Source organism: Oenanthe melanoleuca, chromosome 1, assembly GCF_029582105.1.
Source record: "Oenanthe melanoleuca isolate GR-GAL-2019-014 chromosome 1, OMel1.0, whole genome shotgun sequence".
Classification (NCBI taxonomy): Eukaryota; Metazoa; Chordata; class Aves; order Passeriformes; family Muscicapidae; genus Oenanthe; species Oenanthe melanoleuca.
Window position 1 is genome coordinate 96,542,593 of NC_079333.1, and position 21,078 is coordinate 96,563,670.

Consider the following 21,078-nt stretch of genomic DNA (forward strand, 5'->3'; position numbering starts at 1 on the left):
TACAGGCTTAAATACTACCTTTTGTTGTGTGGGTGTTCAGCATTTCTCTCATTTTACTCGTTTGGCAAGAGGAAGGAAAATCTCTCCCTTTGTGCTTCTGGCAAGATGTTCTTCAAGGAGGGATCTCTTGCCTCAAGAAGCCTCTGCATTGAATAAGTCAGTAGTATGGCCTTGTTTGTCAGTATTTACCTAAAACTGTAGTATTTAGGTAATTACATCAGAATTGTGACAAAATCTTGGTTGCCTTGATTTAGCTCCTTAGATTTTTCTAGCATGTGGAAGAGCTGGATGGCACATTACAGCTGGTGAAAGACCATATTTTATAGGAGCATAGAAAAATCTAAAGCTGTAGAAATCAAGTGTTGCAAGGAAAAAATGCTGTACCATGTTCTAGATCTTTTAGAATTCATTTCAGTTGGTGTTGGACCTACTATTGAATGCAGTTATCTTTGAAAATACACATGTAAAAAATGTTTGCATTATATTTGTTTTTTAACTTGACGTGGACAGTTTTAGTGAATCTGATATATAATCCATGGTTAGTTTATGTTAAAGTTCTTTTGTTTTTTTAATATTTTAGATTGGAATTTTATGGAAGCTGAAACTGGATATTGTTTGGATACCTTTTGTCTGACTTTTAAATGAAAGTTACAATAAACCTGTTAATGTTGTAGCTGATGTACCATGGCTTAGTTTTCAAAACTTGGTGTTGAAACAAAGAAATTGCAGATCCTTTTTAATGTTCTCATAGATCCTATCAATTTAGTTGAATAATAGTGGGGGAAAAATAGACTTGGAGATTTTGGTACTTAAATGCATACTCTAGCTGTATGTTTCTAACAAAACCCTTGAGAGCATATATTTCATAAGCCTTTACCAGTGAAACAGGGAAGTGTAAAAAACTATAAGATCAGTATAAAGAGAGCCTCTTTATAAAAGAGAGGTTTGGGTTAGTTTGGTGGAAACAGTTATTGGAGGAGTGATCTAATAAACATCATGTTCCAGAATTTAAAAGGTGGCTACAAAGAAGATGGGGACTCCCTTTTGAAAGGAGTCCTATGGAAAAGATGAGAGGTGATGGGTACCACTTTTTCCTGGGGATATTCCAATGGGACATGAGAGGAAAGTTTTTCACAATAGGAGCAATCAGCTGAAGGAATAATCTTCCCAGGAAACCGTTGGGTTCCCCGACACTGGATACTTGTAAGATACAGCTGGAAAGGGTCCTGGGCCATCTTGTCTAGATTATGCTTTTTCCAGGAAATGTTGGGTCAAATGATCCTTGAGGTCTGTTCCAACCTGGTATTCTGTGAACTGTAGTCCCAGGGTAGCCTGACACTAGCAGTGGCTATTTCTGTTGTTGTATGGAGCAAGACCATGTGAGTGGGAAGAGAGCTGAGACTGGAAGTACAAGGTAGAATAATTTCTGTAAGGAGAAACACCCTCTCTATATATATTGAAAAGTCAGTTCAGTGCTGCTATAAAAATAACTATTTATAATACTGACTATATATGGAAACTCTTGAAAACTGTTCACATGTAAGCACTCGCTTTCACTCTCTCTCAAAAGTATAACAGCAGTAGAAATCTGGAGAGAAAAGATCTAACCAACAGTTTTTGCTAGGTACTATTTTAAGTTCTGACTAGGATATGAGTTCTTTTTTATGAAATCTTGTTTTGGTTATATGCTTATTGTGTGCAAAGTATGAACATGGCTCACGAAACAGTAATGAGAGAGAACTACCCTAGAAATGTTTTGAGATGGAGGATAAATGAAGTCATTGTGAACTATGTGCTCATCATGTGAAAGGAACAAGAGTGCCAGCTTATATTTGTCATAATTTCTATTTGAGAATTTTAAAGAATTTTAGCATTACCCATGAGCTAAACCTATAAACTCTACATTATTACTTCAAGATTTTTGCTACAGATCATCATCATTCTGATGTTATTTCTAACATTTCTTGTAATATAATGAACAATAGAATTAATTTCCTGGTTCCAAATCCATATTTTAACTCTGATACTTTAGTATCTTGATTAACATTTATTTGTGAATGGTTATACCAGCTTTCATATTAATTTTATAGTATGAATTAAACATTAAAACAATATATAAATGGAGAAATCACATCAACAGCTCTGTGTAACAACATCAGCCCTGTTGCTGAATCTGTGCAGTTTCATAATATTAAATGTGGATGAAGAAAAATGTTAAGTTCTGAATGTTCACAAGATTAATGTGTTCAGCTTTTAACAATATTTTTTAAAATTTAGAGCATGATAATATATTTCTTTATCACTGTTAATGGAGATATTTTAGTATTGCAGCAATAGTTGTTAAATATCTTGACTAAGTCACAATGAAAGAACAAAATAGATGTAAAAGCTGCTGCATGTCTTAAACTGTGTTGCTATAGAAATATTGCATATATTTTTTTCCTCCCTTCTCTGAAGCAACTGTGAGAAGTTCATTGGAAATAGGTTAGCTTTCTGAGAATTTCCATGCATGTTTCCTTTAGGCAAAGTAACTTATAGAAATGAATGTATGGGGTCTCAAGTTAGTTGTGTTCCTTTTTTCAATCATGTGATATTTGAGATCTAAGTTGTGTTTAGCTGATGTGGAGTAAAAATAATCTATTGCTGTGTTTTAAAATGAGGAAAATGCATATGCATTAGTTATTATATGTTGACTTTCTGTAAAACTGAGCTGTTAGATCCCCAGAAGCTTTTAATTCTAGCTTTAGTGTAATTAAGTTTATTTTTCTAACATTACTTCAGCAGAGATGTTTGTGTGTTCCAGCCTGGCTTCAAATTTGAATTCCTAATACAGCCTTTTATTGATGGAATTGCCTACTAGTGTCTTGAAATTTAATCCTTTAGTTATTAATTTATAATAATAGGATAACTTAATTTAACACTGACACTTACTTGGAGAAAAGGATATAATCTTAACACGGTGATGTAGTTGGCATTTACAAGAAATACTTGCCTGGAAATATTATTAAAAAAAAAAAAAAAAAAAGGAGGGAGGGAGAAAAATCCCAAAGTGTGAATCAATTTTTAACTGAATCTTCAGAATGCCAGCCACATAGAGCTCCACTATTTTGGCAAATTGTATCATTGTCTCTGTTAATGTGTTCCTACAGATGACTGTAGTAGTACAGATGTTGATGGTAACACGCTGCTGTATTCAGAAGGAAGGAGAGGATGTGGCTGCAAGGTTCAGTAGAATAAAATATTTATTCAACTATTAAGTATAAAAAAATATTTATTGGAGTTCAAATTTGAAGCCAAAACCTTTTTCACTCTTTTCTCCTCTTCATAATTAGGTCTCAGTGTTTAAAAGTCATCCTGTATTGTAGGAACAGTACATTTCTTAGTGAGTTTGGAGAAACAGTTTACACTTAATATGATTTCTGTGTAGAAGTATGTTTTGGCTGACTTCATCATCAAATTCATAGAAGTGGGATCCTAAAATGGATTTCTTTAAAGTGCCTACTAATTTCGTGGTTCTCTAGGATCACTATCTGGTGTACAAACACCGGTAGTTTTCTAGTGTGTTTAGTCTACTTTGAGTTAGTTCTTATGAGGTGAGCAACTCTTCAGCTGTAAAGTTCTAATTTTTATGCAAATTAAGTGAATGTACATCATTGAGGACTTTTCAGCCTCATCACTTCTTGACTTTTAGAGGGTAGGCTCTTCTGTTTGGCCAGCATGTGATATTCTGGGTGATATTTTAACTTGTTAAATCAATCTGATTTCATGGCTGCAAAATAACTGCCAGCTTTTTAAGCTTTGTATTAGCAAGTGGGACTTTGTACTTCTATATATTTATCTTTAAAGCACAGAATCTTTTGAATTAAACTTGATAGAATAGAAAATTTGTGTTTATAAGCTTTCTACTTGCTGCTCTATTTTCCAATCTTAAGAGGGCCATATTTATTTTTGGTGTATTTTTCCTGTAATTCACTTCTCCAAAGCTCCCTGTGTTTGCCTCAGCATACATCAGCACTGTGCTGGTGTGGAGCAGAAGGTCCAGTGTGCCCTGAGTGTTGGGGACTCATGATGCTTGGTGATGTATGCTGCTCTTCTTCTTTCCTCTCCCTTTTCATCTGGATGCATTTCTAGGTGATGGTGAAGAGGACAGTGTTCTGGTGGAAGGATTTGGGTATTACCCTCTGCTGTCTGTTACCAGGCGCACTGGGATTTGTTGTATCTTGCACGTTGCAGCATATCATGTTAATTGCAGGTTTGTCATAGGTATTTTCAATGAATGAGTGTAGTGTAGTTTGAGATGGTAAGAGAGTTTTTTTTGTTTGGTTTTTTTTTGAGGTTGGTTGGTTTTTTGTTTGTTTTTGTTTGTTTGGTTTTGTAGGCTGCATTTTTGGTTATTACCTGAAATACTAATAGCAAAACTGAGGTGCATGGAACGTGGGGGCACGTTGTAGTCAGCTGTTCCTAAAGCTCTTCTTACAGTTGTTCTAAATTTCTGTTAACCTGCTGTCTTCAATAAAACTTTCCAGTAGCTAAAAACAAATTGCAGGAAAAGTTTCCTTTTCTGTTTTTTATTTTGAATGCTTGGCAGCATTTTGTTTATTCCCCAGAGTCACTTAAACGCACTCTACAAATATTTGTGCACATGGTGAGTTCAGCATGTGTTCAGCTTCAGTTGCATTGCTTATAGAGAAGTGTGTGCAGGATTAAGGCCCATCTGACTTTGTGACCCCTTTTTGAGGTGAAGAAATCTTAAAGTTGTCAAAACATATAGCAGCTTGTATAGTGTATGAAAATGTTTTAAACACATTTTAATTGATATTTCAAGTTGATGTACAAAGTAGTTGGTAGGCCTACTGGAAGCTCTTTAGTGTTTTCTGTGTTGTGTAAATAGAAATGTAATGATGATGGAGAGGAGATGGGCATAGGTTTGTAATACATGGTGACAAGTTTACTTTTAACCTTACATACCATTTGAGATGTAAAATGGTTTATTGTGCTTATGAGTTGGGCTATTTATGTATTGGATTATTCATCCAAAAGTTAAAGCTGTTTGTTAGTCAAAAACTAGACAATTGTCATAGCAATGACAGTAGCTGTTACTAATTTTCAGTTGTGGACCTCAGAGCATACACTACTTTTAATCATAACCTTTTTTATTGCAAGGTGGATGTTTACTGAAATGAGGCTGCATCTATTAGTAAATATAGAATACTGTCTCTCCAGCTTTCTACTGCTGTTTTTACTAGGATTGCGTAGGGTATTTTGAAGTGATAATTAACATCAGTGATGGAAAAAGGCCCTCAGGAGGTTTTCTAGGTAGATATTCTGCTCAAAAGCAGTATTTTCCTAAAAGTGTGTTGATTCCTAAAATGTCAGTAGGAAGAAGTTGTGTAAAATTAAATTATTCTTCTTTTTCCAGGGAACACACATTTGCCTTCTCAGCTCATTTTAATGACACTGTTGCATGTTTTTCTTTTGAGCACTTAAAAACAGAATTCTAACTAAAATGAAGCAGATGTCTTTGGTGCAAGCAGGCTTTTTTCCTCCCCTTTTCTCTTGGCTCTGATCTGCCTCTATTTTTGATTCTACTCTTGATCTGCCACATTCACAATATTGCCATCAGGTTGTTTGTTTAACCTTTGCAAAAATGCTTCCAGTCTTTCTTGCTTTGTGTGTCGGTCAAGGATGGAGTATTCCCAAATCCACCACTCCAGATATGTACATGTAGTATGCTGTTATCTACCTACATCTATAAGCTTTTTTCAAAAGCCAAAGAAACCCTCAACTCCCCTCACCTTAACTTATCCTTTTATGAAAACACCTACAATGAATCTGTGCTGGCTTCAGAAGTTTCATGCTTTAAAAACTTGAGTCTACCTTATGGACCTCTTCACACTTTCCTGATCCATCTGTTCATCTAGCACAGCTTCTTCTCAATCCCTTCACACAATCTTAGGCTGTTGAGATGCAAGACGCCTTTGCAGATCCTTTAATTGGTAGTAGTCTTTATTTTTACTTCTCTACTTCTTTTTGTATTTCTTGAAAAACAAAACAGATCCCCCCCCAAAGGAAAAAAAAATTCAAAAAAATGGACAATCTGAAAAAAAAAACTCATCTCAAAAGCTCGTGCTCTGTTTTTTCTTTCCTTTCTGGCATTATTATTTCAAGGAATGTTTCAAATGACATGCCATTATAATGTTTTTATGCAACCATTCTTTTTCTCCTTAACTGTGAAATCTTGTTTGGTACAGCTTGTGTTTAAAGGCAGTTATTTATGGAGCTCTGTGGCTGCACATCGTGATGTACAGTCAGTAATGTGTTGATCCGGTAAGTCTACAGACTAAAGCTTCTACATTATGCAGTACAGCCTAGTCTAAAACAGAAAGCCTTGAAGTAAGGAGTGGCTAGTGCAGATGAAATGCTTTGTGGAACAGGTGGGACTTCAAAGTTTTATTTTAGTTGGAGGGAAGGTTGCTTATGCAGTTGTTCCATCTGTCCATCCATCTGTCCATTAGCCTGTCCTCCCACCCTGCCAGTAACTTCTGAACTGCTTGCCCAATTCCTGGTCGACTTTGGCAGAGGGTCCGTGTTCTCCAGCCCTGTTGCATGCATGTGCAGGTCTGACAGAAACAGGCAGATGGTCAGAGAAGAGACTGGGCAAGAAATGGGGAACCCCAGTCTGTGTGACTGTGGCTGGCCTGAAGTAATAACCACCCTGGCATTTGCTGCCTTTTGCTAGGCTAGTGTGCATAGGGAAGGTCAGATGGAAAGTGAGAGTCATGATGCTGCTGCAGTAGGTTACTGCACGTGCAATATCAGGGTTGATAATTTGGGGATGTTATTCTGGGTGGGAAGCAAGCGTATTCTCATGGATGGTCATGGGACCCAGAGTTACTGTGTGAGACCTGTTTGATGGTCTAACTTAGGTTTTTAAGAGTTTCCTGTCTTAAGGGAGTTGAGGACCCATCATCAAGAGCAAGGAGGAATAGCAGGCATAGAAAACATCATCTGATGTACGTGAGTAAGAGGTTGTGCATATCCTATAAAGTCAGTGACAGAAATGTGAACTTGATGAAGGAAGATGGCTGTCAGCCAGGCAGGAGGAACTTCAAACACAGAACCTCATATATAGAAACAAGGGGGATTAGAGAGAAAAGAGGTGCTGTAGCACAGCAAATCAAATTGAAAGAACTGAAATATTTCTTAAAAGATTGGAGGGCTCAAATGTTTTCAGCTTAGGATTTAAAGAAATCTGTAGCTTCAGCACAACAAATGTGTTGCTTGACTGTCTTTAAAAACTTTACTACTGGTATAAATAAAAACAGATTTCACCATGAAGGTGACAGTGTGGGATGCCTGCAGTAATAGTAACAAAACAGTATTTTCAGAAGGTGAACCATGACTCTGCTTTTCCCAAGCAGATAGCTATTCCTGTCATTTGGAGATCATTAAATCTGTTTCAGTAAATTCCATACACATTGACGTTTCAGTTGCCTAAGGCTCTGTGAGTGAACAACATATCTGAGAAAAAAAAAAAAAAAGCCTGGCCTTCCATCTATTAACCTAGTTGTTTTCCAGTTGCTTCTGCTGACTCAATAATATTATGTGATGTAACTCACAGAAAAAAAATCCATGTATATTTTTAATTAATGTATTTGAAACTTAAGATTGTTTAAACTATTAGTTTGTATGCTTGGAGATGTTTGTTTGGTTTTTTACTCCTTCTGAGATAAACCACATTTGTTTATATAAATCACTGTAAAATACAGTGACTAAAATTGGATTGCAAATAATATGTATGGATGAAGAGAGATAGGAAGATACTTCTATTAAGGTCAAAGTCTGCTTGCCTTTGATCATACAAACTACTGAACAGCCCTGGGAGGCTTGGAGGCCTATCCTGTATTTTTCCATACCAGTAAAATGGGTGACCTTTTGTTTGACTGTTCCAGTTATAGTCACTTAAAATAACATTTGAGCTATTGTTGGCTGTTTCAATGAAAATGGAAGGCAGATCAATCTTGTTATCTTGCTGCTCTTCAAAGAAATTAACTGAGAGGAGGTGTGCTTTCCTTAAAGAAATAGTTGACATAAAGCTTCAATGCTAGTGAGAAGAGATTGTTCAGTTATTGAAAAAATAAATGAACAGTTTACACTAGCAAATTACACCTTTTTAATAGCTCAGATCATAAAATAATTTTTAAATAACAGTTGTAACTTTCACTTTGTGACTATCAAAGTATTTTGGAATTTTTCTTGCTCACTTTCTGACATTTTAATTTTTTTTTTTAATCTCTCTGTAACTTATGAAGTGCAGAAATAGTTACAACATATCAGTTCCCACCAAATTGCCCAAATTTCCAAGTCCCATGCACTTTCAGCAATCCAAAACCATTCTGATCCCAAAATTTGTGGAGTAATTTTTAGTATGGAATATACAAGGTTGATGGTGTAGGGCATGAGAGTAATGTAATGAATGGATTAATGTAATGCATGAAAATAAGAATGTTTTTTTACACTGTTGAATCTCAAATGTAAGGACTGTATGATGAGGCCACCCAGCCTCATTTGTTCTTCTGGAAGAAGAACATTTGTTCTTGCTGTACAGATTAATGACCTGACCACTTCTATTTCACCTGTTGTGAATGTAACTAATATTTAGAAAGGAAAATACAGTATATTTCCTACCCTTAAAGCTGGTTTTGCATACAATGCTGACAATTAAATACTGGAAGCTGGGTTGCAGTAGTGAAATGGGAGCAGGGATGAAAGCGAGAATGTTCTGTAGAGCATATTTACAGATTTTTCATCTGCTGTGGACCCCTGACTTTGAGAGAGCCATGTGTTGGGTAATCTGGAAGACTGTGCATTATTCTGGGCCATGTAATCCAGAATGGTCTGGCACAAGACTTTGGTGAGAAGTTGCCCCTGTGAATAAGGCTCCCACTGGCCTGGAGTGTTCCTGCTTGAGGTGGAGCACCAGGTGAACATTATACCACAGTACAATGCCATACTGCCCAAGTATGGCATTACAGTGTGGATAGTAGTCCTTGTGCTGTGTTACTAATATTTGAGAGGATATGTTGTGCTAAAGATTTAAATTGGGGAGCTGCAGATTCAGTTTGATGTTTAAAGTGTGGGATTTGACAGCTCGGTATGTAACATATATATTTGTGTAATGTTAATTTGCATTTTTTTGGTCATTTCATGGTTCATTCATATCTTGGGATGAAAAGCCAGTCCACCTGTGAAGCTGAAATAATTGGATCTTATTTGAGGTGCAATGATAGATGAAGATTAAAATGGACCTTTAGGATCAATTATATTTGTGTAATGTGTGGTAAATTTTTTCCTAGCTTCCTGTTCATTCTCTAATAGACTTTGCCATTTTATTGAGGAACTGCAGGACAGATTAAATTACATATGGCTGACTGTGGTGGTGAAATTCTTTGCTGTAAATCAGAAATAATTTTGAACGTGATGTGAATTGCTTCATGTCTGCAAATGCCTGGTAGTTACATAGAACAGATTTTTGGCATGCTACCACAGCAGAAGTGGCATCATAGTGTGCTTTAACCTGAAGTTTGAATCTGGAAGGAAAATAATGAAAGCTGAGATAGTTTTCAACATTTGATAACCATGCTTTTGTTGCAAGCAAAAGCACAAAGATGTTACTGCAGTGTAGTGTGCACTCACATTTGGGTTCTGTAGGCTATTGGTAGAACAGTAAATGGTGCTGAGCACCTAAGTATCTGTGAGCTATATCATGTCCTGTGATAGGTGCTTTAATATTGACTTTATGAGTACAAAAATGTACAAAAACTAGCAATAATGCTCTAAAGTTTCATTATAAATGAAGTGATCAAATTGTTTGTTACAAAAATCAGATTATTTTAAATTACAGAATGCCTTAATGGAATATGTGAGTAACAAATAATACCATGCTAAGAGCTTATTTTCTCCTGATTGTTATTGTTTGTTTGCTTGGTTGTTCTTGTTTTTCAAACATCCCTTCAAAATACATGAGCTGAAGAGAAATTGTCCAAAAGGTATATGGATTACTGGAACATGAAGAAGTGTTTTTAAATAGTATTAAAGACAGTCATCTGGAATATATACATACTGAAATACTTCAATTTGATAAGTCTTCTTCCATTTTCTCTGATTAAATGAAGACAAGTAGACATTCTTTTTTAAATGTTGTTCCCTAACAATACAGAATAGAGTAATGGATGTTGTGTTTATCACTTTTATTATAACTCAAGATTCTTTCTAATAATTCCATCTGAGGAAAACAATACTGCCATTTAATTAGAAACAAAACCAAAACCTAAGGACGAGGAGAAACAACTCAAACTAATAAAAAAAAAAAAAAAAAAAAGGAAGCAGGGGTTGATAATTGCACTGCAGTACCTAAGAGAAATGTAATGCTTCTGAAGGAGAAGCGTATAAAATAAGTTTCCAAATCGATTTCAAGTTAAGATGCCAGTAGTGGGGGGACAGAAAACTGTGCATGTGCTAGTGTTAGCTATTTATGGTACAGCTGTGACTGGAGTGCTAAAAAATGGTAGAATATAAGTCAAGGTAGCAACTTGACTAAATTCCAGGTGAGTAAATTCTAGGGTTCAACCATTGACTAAGGCTCACTTTGGTTCATTACTATGCTCCTAAAATACTGTGAAACCCAGCATAGCTGAATTACACCCTATGAACACTGTTAAACATCCATCCTTATGACCCTTCCCTTTCACAACAGAAGAATTATATGAAAACAGGAATTTGTCCTTTGGTAGTGAGAAACTGATTTAGTGTTGGGTAATTAAGAGTTACTTACCTGCATTTATTCTGTGGCGAAAGCTTTATTTTTTCTATCAGCGTTTTTGAGAGTCCGTGCTTCCAAACACGTCCAAAGTAGTCTGAGCTTTTTGTTTAAAAGTCTGCTGGAATTGTGGGATATAGTACACTGCCCTCTGTGTCTTCAAGGAGTTTAGGTAATAAAGCATTGTGTACTATGCTGACTCATTGTTCAAAGTTACTAAGAGGAGTAAATAAAATATATTAAAATTGGAAAGAGTGGGGAAAAAAAAAAGTGCTTTATAGGAAGTTGTGCTGAGCATGACCTGAAAATATACTTTCCATGAATGATCTTATTTAATTGCCTTGCTTTGCATGTTTTCCTTTAAAACATTTGTGAAACAAGGTGGAGAAATACAAACTGGAGCAAACCTTGAGAAAACAGAAATCTGCACAGCGTGCTTATGCCTCTTGGTATAAACTGAACATTCTGGGCTGTATCTGAAGTTGCTGTGTAGTTTTCACCTTTGTTGCTTGGCTCTGATCAGGGTGGCACCTTTATTCCTTTATTCCCCACTGTTCATATGCTGTTGCTTATTCAGTTCTGTGAAAAAAAAAAAGTGGTCAGTATTTTTTTTTTGCACTTATTTGTAATGATTCTTTTAGTTAAACAGTATAATAATCAAGTAGTCCTTTTGCAAAATAAACAATATGATTTTCCCCAATTATCTGGTAATGCTTTTAACTATCCCTCTATTGTAAGTATATCTTGCAGCAGAGGCACAGCTTAATGGAATCAGAGCTGAAGGCTGTGAACAGCAATAGTTTTCATTTATTCTGCTTGTACCTGAAGGTAGAGGTTAAGTGGAAATGAGTTTTGCTGCTGCTGGTGCTGAGAAGCACAGCAAAATTATACTGAGAAGATGTTTTAAATTGTGCTGCTCTATCAGTGACATGAGATGGGATGTTCTGAGCACTCCTCAGTGTTCCTGACCCTATCTCTGTACGCAGGAAATTGTTTGGAAATCCTTAATTTTCTGCTTTTTCTTAGTGGAGTTCTTGGTTCAGCATTTAAGAATGCTGAATAGAAACCAAACCTGAAAGGTCTCCCTAGGTTATATACTGCTTTTAAGATAGAATACTGAGGTATGCTGAGTTCTTTTATTCAGTGATAATTGTAATTTCTCCCTGAAGTTGCAATAATATCCTTCACTGTTTTGTCCATTTGTATTAAAGAAATTAAAGCTGTTCAACTGCATAATGCATTTGTTCTTCTTATTGGGACAAAGCCTCACTATGATTTCAATAATATTTTTCTCTTGAAGACTAAAGGCCTGGTAGTAATTAAGTTATAATTACATGAACTTTGCATTTCTAGCTTTGGAGTTCAGTTGTACTTATGTAAAAATAAAGAAAATAAAAGCAAAGCAATAATTGATGAATGAGGTGATGGGATGTGGAAGTGTACCAAGAGGGGAAGCATTGAAGCATTGCTTGTAAGAGTGGAGGAGGAGGGGGAAGTGTGTTGCTGTAGTAGGTCTATAAACACATTTTAAAATACTGTAATGCAGAAACAGTAGGCTAACTTGCTTTTTCAACAGTGGGAAATACACCTTTAATGAGATCTGCTCTTCCTCTCTGTTTTGCAGATAGCCTAATCTCTGTAGTTCTTGGGTTTTCCAGTGTGGGTTATTCTGTTTGATAGGCTTCTACAGTTCTGAAATTTTTGGGGGGAAGTTCTGCAAATGTTGCAGGAGATTAGAGAAAGGAGGGAAAAAAATGTGCTTGGGAAAAAATCCTGGTGAAATATCAAGATCTACACTTCTGTGGTTTTCTTTTTTTTTTTACCATTTAAGAACTTCATGTTTAGATGCCAGTAGTGAGCTGTATCAAGTAAAAATAGAAAAAAAGTCTCAATCTGCACTTCATTTATGTCCATTTTCACTAGAGGAAAAAAAGTGTAAACTCAATTCAGTCTATTTCTGTTTCTCTGAAGTCTCAAGCCGTGTGCAAACCTGAAGTGAAACCTACCTCTTAATTTTTTCCTTAAACAGCTTTATATTCTTATAAATAATCCCCTTGTATGACAGAGAAATATTGTGCATATGGGTTATAAATATAAGATGATCTTAAGAGAAATCTTCTGTGTGTTATGTGGGGTTTTAAACTTTTTGGTTTTTTCTTTCTCTGCCTTTTACTCCTCAAATAGGGTTTTGAAGCTCTTCAGTTGAAGTGTTAAGAAAACATCCTTTGAAAATTATGCTGAACTATGTCTTATCAATTGAACAAAAGAAAAAAAGAAATTAAAGTAATTAGCTAATTGTCTTTTATTCTAGCTGATGTTCTAATAATTACCCTTAGATATTTGCAATACACAGTCACAAGAATAAAAAAAACTTCAGCCTTAGTATTTTTGAAAGGTATGTCTGTGATAGTTCTAGTTTAGTATTTCATTTTATTACTGTCACATTATGGATAAGCTATTCCCTTAAGTCTTATTTCCTATCTAATATCCCAGAAAACAGAGAGTAATGCAAGGTGTCTATCCCAAATTAACTGACTTAAAGCTGATGCTCAAATTCTTGTTTCAGATAAGACAATGATGCATTGATCAGGTACTCTGAAAGAAGGGAACATGCAAGAAACCATTCACCTCTAGAAGACTGATACCCATATGTAAAATTGACACTATTTGCTAGGCTCTGCTGGTGCGTGGAGGTGTAGGAAGTTCTACTTTGTTAGTCATCTTCTACAAATGGAAGCTCTACTGTTCTGCACTTCCTAGTAGCTAACATCTTAATATATGGTGGAATTAATGAGGTTAGCATCAGCAGGTTTTAAAGCTTATTGATTTTTGTAAAGGCATATGTCATAAGTGGAAATCATACACATATGAAATTGTGCTTTCTACTACTTGCCTGAGAATGAAAATTCATTTTTACTGCCTCTAGGGTTTATTTTACAGCAGAGGATCATGTGACAGTGTCTTCAATGCTAGTCTTTTATCTATGTTTTCTACAACTGGGTCTGTATAATACTTGTTCATGCTGCATATTTATGGCAGATACAAGATGTGATAGAGAGTATATTATTTAGGATCAGTTCTTTTTACGAGGCATTGTATTTGGTGGTGAGTGTAGAACTCTGTTGTTAATCATTTTTGTATGCTAATCAATGGAAATAAATTGAAGGAGATCAGAAAATACTGAGAGTGATAGTTCTGTATTGCTCGATGCTTTTTTATCAGGTAAAGAAATGCTTTCAAGCCAGAAATAAATGTCTTTTCCTTCTCAGGAAGACTTCCATATTAAAACAATTTAATTGTAACCCTTAATGAGTGTTGAGATTAATGAATCAAGTAATCTGCACTTCTTAAACTACTGAAAACACCCTATTCAATTTCCATTCTAGTTCAATTTAAACTGATAAAATTACACTTAATAGCTATCAGATCAGTTTTACGGTAGTGTATTTCAAAAGACTAATGTCAAAAGGTAGTAGGTTTTTTTCAATGTTGCAAATCTGAAGAAAAAAGAAAAAGGCAAATTAATTATTTGAAGGCATAAGCAGATAGTGGATGTTCTGTTTCTGCTAGTAAATCTAAATGAGAATTTCACAGCATTAAAAGCTGCACATTTTTGAAGCAATTGAAAGGAAGTAAGGGAATTATTAGAATCATAAAATATCCTGAATTGGAAGGGACCCACAAGAGTCCAGCTCCTGACCCTGCACAGGACACCTTGAGAATCCCACCGTGTACCTGAGAGCATTGTCCAAACACTTCCCAAGCTCTGTCAGGCTTGGTGCTGTGAGCACTTCCCTGGGGAGCTGTTCCAGTGCTCACTCACCCTCTTCCTGATCTCTAGTCTAAATCTCCCCAGCACAGGATTGCCCCATCCCAGGTGCAGAACCTGGCGCTTGCCCATGTTGAACTTCATGGGGTTGGTGGCTGCCCAGCCCTCTGATTTGTGCAGGTCTCTCTGCAGTGCTTCTCTGCCTTCAGAAGTCAACAGCTCCTCCCAGTTTTGAATGATGGGCAAACTCACTTTGTGTAAATATGCAAATGAATATAAATATTGAATATTGAATATAAATTATATTGAATATAAATGCACTAAGCAGACTATTTTCCCTTTTCTTCCTACCCTCCTCAGCTCCCACAGGTCAAATTTGTCCTTATAGCTGGATTGCTACACTTTAACAGCACTCTGGTAAAATGAGGATAATCACTCCTGACTAGATGAACTCATTGGAACACGGGTAAGTTGAGACTACAGCTATAACTTAATAATATTTGTAATTTCTGGGTTCCTGTATTCTTTCGGATAGGTACCACTTAGCGGTGTTTTCAGTATTCAGTGAAAGCAGTCTGAAGACATGGTAGAATGGAATGCTTTAATTGTTCTGCCCTTCATGTGGGCTATTGTGGGTGAAAAATCCTTTAGCCTTGAATTAGTTTCTCTGGCATCCTAACCTTTTCTGTTGACAAGTACCCACTTTAGGTTCTTCAAATAAGGTACATGATTTGTGGCCTTTCAGTAATGAATGTGACATTTTTAGAAAAAAATATATTTTGAACATATGGCTGATTTATTGCTCAGTCATTTTCAATTAACTGTTGTGACTTTTTGGTTAGCTAAGGCAGTTTGCTTTTTTAGCTTGTTCTGTTCTGTAGAGTGATATTCTTTTTACTGCTAAGTAAGGCTAATAGGTTTTAAGACCTTGAGTAGCTAATGTAATGAACTGCCTTAGTCTGCCACGGACCAGTTTATGATCCATCCAGAAATAGGTGTATAAGGATGATAACATCAAGTTTGAGCTAAACTAGGTTTTAGTTGCAAATCTGTATTTGGTAAATTATTCTTGTATTAAATTACTCTTCTTGTTACAACTGTCTTGTTGTCAACATGACATGGTGTTATGCTCCTTTTAGTTTCTCAGGTATTTTGTTAAATAAACATGGTTTTGTCAAAATGAACAAAACAGGGCTGTACTGAAATCTAGATCTGAGAAAGTGATTCTCATTCGAAGACATGAAATCAGTACTATGTTTAGGGGCTCTGTCTGTATAGGGGGAGTCTTTGGGAGAATATTAAGGGTTGTCCTTTCCTGCTTGTAGCAATCTTATACTCTACTCATTATTACTTCCTGGCTGTTGACAGAAACCACATGCTGGATTTGGTAGACTTGTGGTCAGTCAAGTGTAACTTTTTTACTGTTCTTGAAAGATTGGATCTTAGTAAAGCTCAATTTTTTAGGCAGATATCAGTACTTCATATAGACTCTTACTATGTCAGTAGAGTGACAAATATTTGAAATACCTATGGTCTGCAGGTCTTACTAGTGTTAATGATTTACTTTTGGTTTAAAGAAACAAGGAGCTGCTGAAGATCTGTAGCCCCCACCCTTCTTTTAAAGAAACATGTTTTTATTTGATGAAATATTTGATGAAACAGTTTTATTTTATGTAATATTAAGTATTATAATAGGCACGATACCTACAAATGGACATGCTTGTACTAGGGCTTCTTCCTCCCCAAGTGTCTGTCTGTGAGGAAAAGCAGTTGAGCAGTTCTTTATTATGTGGATGTAATTAGGTAGCCTTTGAATTTTACCTTGTCAGGCTAACTGTAAAAGGTAAGTAGTGCAGGCATCAGTTTTGAAATATAGTTGAAAAACTTAAAATAATTTTCTTAGGGCTGTGTTTTTTACTGTGCCAGGGCTGACTGTCCCTGTATGCTGAAAGGGGAGCGGGATATTGGAAGGGACCTTGTAAGCAAAGACTTTTCCCTGGAGTCTCATCTTACCAGTGTGGTGGGTAGGAGAGATAACAGAATCCTGTCTTTCCTCCTTGATTACAGGAGACTATCCTTTCTAATTTAAACCACTATTGCTTAGTATATTTGTATATACAGAGAAATCATAAGTATGGTTAGAGTTAAGCAAGCAATGAGAAGGCTAAAACCCGTTGTTCCTGTGGGAATGGAAATACATAGTCTAGTCTTTTTCAGTAACTTCTCACTGAAACCTTTTCTCTTCTTTGGTGTTCTAAGTGGCAAACTTTTTCCCATCCATTCTGCCTCTCCACAGCACATTAAGACTAAAATCCTACGGAGAACCTGAATCAGTGATGCATTTTTATGTTCAGTTCTAAGTGTGATGATTTTCCTGCTTGTGGGTCTGAGATTTTGTTGCATTGTATCACTGTATTCTCCTAATTATAGAGTGTTCTGTCCTGGCTTTTAAAAGTATTTTTCAAGTATTTTTCAAGTATTTTTCAAGTATTGACAGTATTTTTGTAATACTAAGTAGAGGATAAACAGCTAATAAATAATTTTCTATACAAAAGAAACCACAAAATGAGGAGTAATCCACTGGTGAGGCAAACACAGGTTACCTGGAATATCTTGAGGAGTAATTTCAGGCTGTATGCAACCTCAAGGGGAGTTAACTTGTGTCTCAGTTTCATTTCATTATCCCAAAGGATGATGACACAGCTTATATTGCTTTTTCCAATAAAGAAAGCTAGACTGGTAAAATAATTTAATTCCTGGGGCCTCTGATAGAGAATTTAAGTGAATAGCCTATTCTTTTAGTATTAATAGTGTTTTTGGTGATGGAAAAATGTTGCAAAAGTTCAATTGCTGAACTATCCCTTAAATTCTCAGATATTTTTGTATTTCTGTTTGCTAAAGTAACTGCTACATGACATGGCAAATTGGTTAATTTAACGTAGCAAGTGAGGAGAATAAAGAAGCAAATTTACATTCTTTTTATTTTAAAATGTTTTTATTAGAAAGCTATAAAGACATCTGAAAATTCAGGAAACACTTCATGTTGCATTGAAAGAGGGAACACGCAATTCATATTTTGCAAAACAGGCATCTGAGCCAAGATTAGCAATACAAAGTTTAAGAACTCTGCAACTTTAATTAGGCAAATTTGAAGGGATTATGTATGGAAAATATAGTGTTTAGAAAAGTGCCTTGAAGTGGGGCAGGAGTGAAGGAATATCTCAGGGCTAAAGAAGATTGTGGCAAATTAAAATGTAGACATTAAACATGGACACTATAGAACAAGCAATAATAAAATTTTGCACTCTTTTGAATTTGGGCAGTTATGCTGTTGTTGTGTAATAAATACCCTCAGACACATCACTATAGTTTGAGATAATTCCAAAGGTGTTAAAGAATCACGGAGTAGCTGAGGCTGGAAGACACCTCTGGAAAGCCAAACCCCCTCTCCAGCAGGGCCACACTGAGCAGATGGTCCAAGGACCATATTCTAATCATGTTTTGAATATCTCTGACATGAGACTTTGCAGCTTGCTGCAGTTCAGAGCCCTCCTCACCACCACAGATATTCCTTTGTGGCAGTTCATGCCCTCTTCTGCTTGTCCTTTCAGGGACACCTGCAAGAAGAATCTGGGTTTGTCTTCTTCACAGCCTCGTGTCAGACACTTAAACACTGGGAAGATCCCTGCCTGAAGTCCTTGGCACCCAGTGTAGGGTATTGGCAAGTGGCAGTACCTGCTGACTCATGACACCACCTGAACACTTGAGCATTCCTGGAGCTGCTGTTTCAGCATCTCCAGCTGAGGGCTTGTGCAGTTGCAATTCATACTGCCTCTCAGGTTTTTAATTCAAAAACTTTGACTATTTTGATTCTTAAAGCAATTTAAAAAAATTATCATTAATATGTTTTGGATCTTCACTAAGTAAAGGTATTTTTAAAAGTGAAAGTTCAAAATGTTTGTGTATGTAAATACTTCACAAAATCCCATAACTCTCTTCAAATAACTTTGAAAAGTAATCTGCATCTATACATCACTGAACTGGTTGCTGTACTTCATTTGATTTTCAAATTTGAAGGAAAAGAAAATTTCTGTTCTACAGCTTGAGATGAGCCCTGCTAATTTTGCTTGGATTCTGCAAGTGCTTTGGATAACTGAGGAGAATTTAGAGTATTTTTCCTCCCCAGCCTTGAGTGAAGTTCACAGATGTTGCTGGTGCAGTTACAAGCAGTGTTGCTCAGCAGTTCCTAATCTGATCACAGTACCGTATCCTTTTCAGCCTCATGAATGCATTGTTCAGCCTTCAGTTGATTAATTATCTCTTAAGCAGTTCCTCTCTAATTCATTGGTAATATTCTGCTTATTTTCCATTTCTGTGGGTTAATCTTCTGAATTAACAAAATGAAAAGAAGAACATCAGAATCTTACTGATTTGATCATGATGGTGAAAGTGAATGAGAGTCCATCACAGCAAACTCTTTGTGCTGGTTTTTCATCTCAGACATGTGAGTTGCTAAAGATTCTAGTCATGAACAAGCCATGTTATTTTTTGGGAGATTGCCATGGTGATCAGGTGGGTTGTGAAGCACACTGAATAAATAATATACCTTTTCCCAATTTATGAGCTTAGAAGAACAGGGGAGTTTGGGAACCCCCATTAATCTCAAGCTATCAGGATTTTTCCTGTCTTGCCAGTACCATTCTGCTGTTGGTAAAACTGCAGGGGGAGGGAGCACAGTAGCCCCAGTGTTATTCTGAAAGTGTGAACTTTGTGAACTCTTGATTGCTCCTATTTGAGCTTGTGGAGTGTCCTTACTTTGCAGGTGCTGGTGGAGCTTGTCCAAGTAACTAGGAAACCTCTGTGGCCTTCTGCCAGTGTCTTGATTTTTATCACAGGACTTTATAGCCATTGGGAATTGTGGGGTTTCTCAATGAGCATTTTTTTGCCAGTTGACTTTCTTGGCCATTTCTCCTGTACCTCTGAACTGCACACAAGCCAAGTAGCATGAAGGGAACATAAGAAAAATTCTTTACACCCAGTTGAACTTTTTTTTTTGTTACCTCCTCCTATTGCTATAGCAATTGGTCCAAGAACTCTTGGATTATGCTGTTTTTGAAATTTGCTTGTAATTACTGAGGCTGGCATGCAAGGCATAATGGCTGTTTCTACCAAACTACATGTATTTAAGGTGATCATTATAAGTGTGGGGTAGTCCAATGGTCTGTTGATCAGTTGTTGCTGTTGGTACAGAAAGAAGTAATTAGTATTAATCTGACTGCAGCATTGGTTTAATGTGCTTAGATGTCCATTTATTCATGCAATACTCGGCTGTTTACTCCTAAAGTAGAGTTTAAAGGTATATGGAACTGAATCATATGGAAGGGGATTTAATACAGTAAAAATACTTACTATATATAGAAGCAATGAATTAGACTTGAGAGGCTGTGCTAGGGTTGCTGTGGGGAATAATATTATATCCATCATAAAGTAAATTGCAATTGCTCTGTATAGAAAAGCTCAGCACGTGTGGTAGAAACGTAAACCTTTTAACTTTGATTTGCTTTCTTAAAATGAATGCTATCCAATTTAACAAGATCTTATGGTCTTCTCTGTGAAGTTTACAGTTTGATCTATATAATTAATAGTTACAGTAGTCACTGAGGTGATTGTTCATTATTGTGTGCTGGGTTTTTAAGGTATACATCATGCCCCATACAATTTGTAGTTAGTTTGAAGAAGATAGGTGATTATTTGGATTTTTTTCAGGATAAAGTGTGTAGAGAAAAATATGAGTGCTGAAGATTTTTCTATAAAAACTAATACTAGAATGGAATGCAGCCTTAGTGCCAGTTTCCATGTGTGCTCTGATGCAAACTGATTTGCCTATCAAGTTGAAGTGGCCCCCTGAGATAGGAACTAAGAGAGATATCAGTGCAGGTCAGGTTGAGATACAAATATAACTCAGGATTTTGCTGAAATCTGGATTAATGAAAAACAGTATTCCCTGTAGTTAACTGGTGTAGATGATCAAATATCTTTTTCTTTTTTCCAAGGCTTACATTTCAAGTTTAAATTTAACTACGCTGCTAAACAGGTTCCCTGATCTATATTTAAGCAATATTTAACAGCTGAGGATGCTGGTTGCAAATACCATTCTTTAAATGGTTGAGTAGCATTTCCCTTTTCACAGAGACACAAAGGTAATTCCAGAATTGAATCTGGTAACTTCAAATTACATAATTACAAGCAGAACTTCTAAATTTTATTAGGAAAATGTGCTGTCACAAGTATTCCATTTGGTTTCTTCATTTGCTGTAGAGAGATCTATCTTACTGATACCCTTACATGATCCCTGCTGATCATGCTGATACAGAGAGTGATGCTGGACCTTAAGAGAAATAAGTACGGTGGATAAACACTAAATCACTTTTTCTTGGCAGGTATACAAATCTAATTATCAATATTAATCTGCAGGGTTAATCCATGAAGC

General features: G+C 36.1%; 1 protein-coding gene across 3 annotated transcripts in view; it reads left to right on the forward strand.

Moving 5' to 3' along the window:
* CDKL5 (cyclin dependent kinase like 5) overlaps positions 1-21,078 on the forward strand; it is a 128,510-nt gene that overhangs the window by 2,003 nt on the left and 105,429 nt on the right. For all 3 annotated transcript variants that reach the window (XM_056485227.1, XM_056485217.1, XM_056485246.1), the window contains exon 2: positions 14,949-15,054. The gene's annotated coding sequence lies outside the window, so the exon portion shown is untranslated. The remainder of the gene's footprint in view (positions 1-14,948; positions 15,055-21,078) is intronic.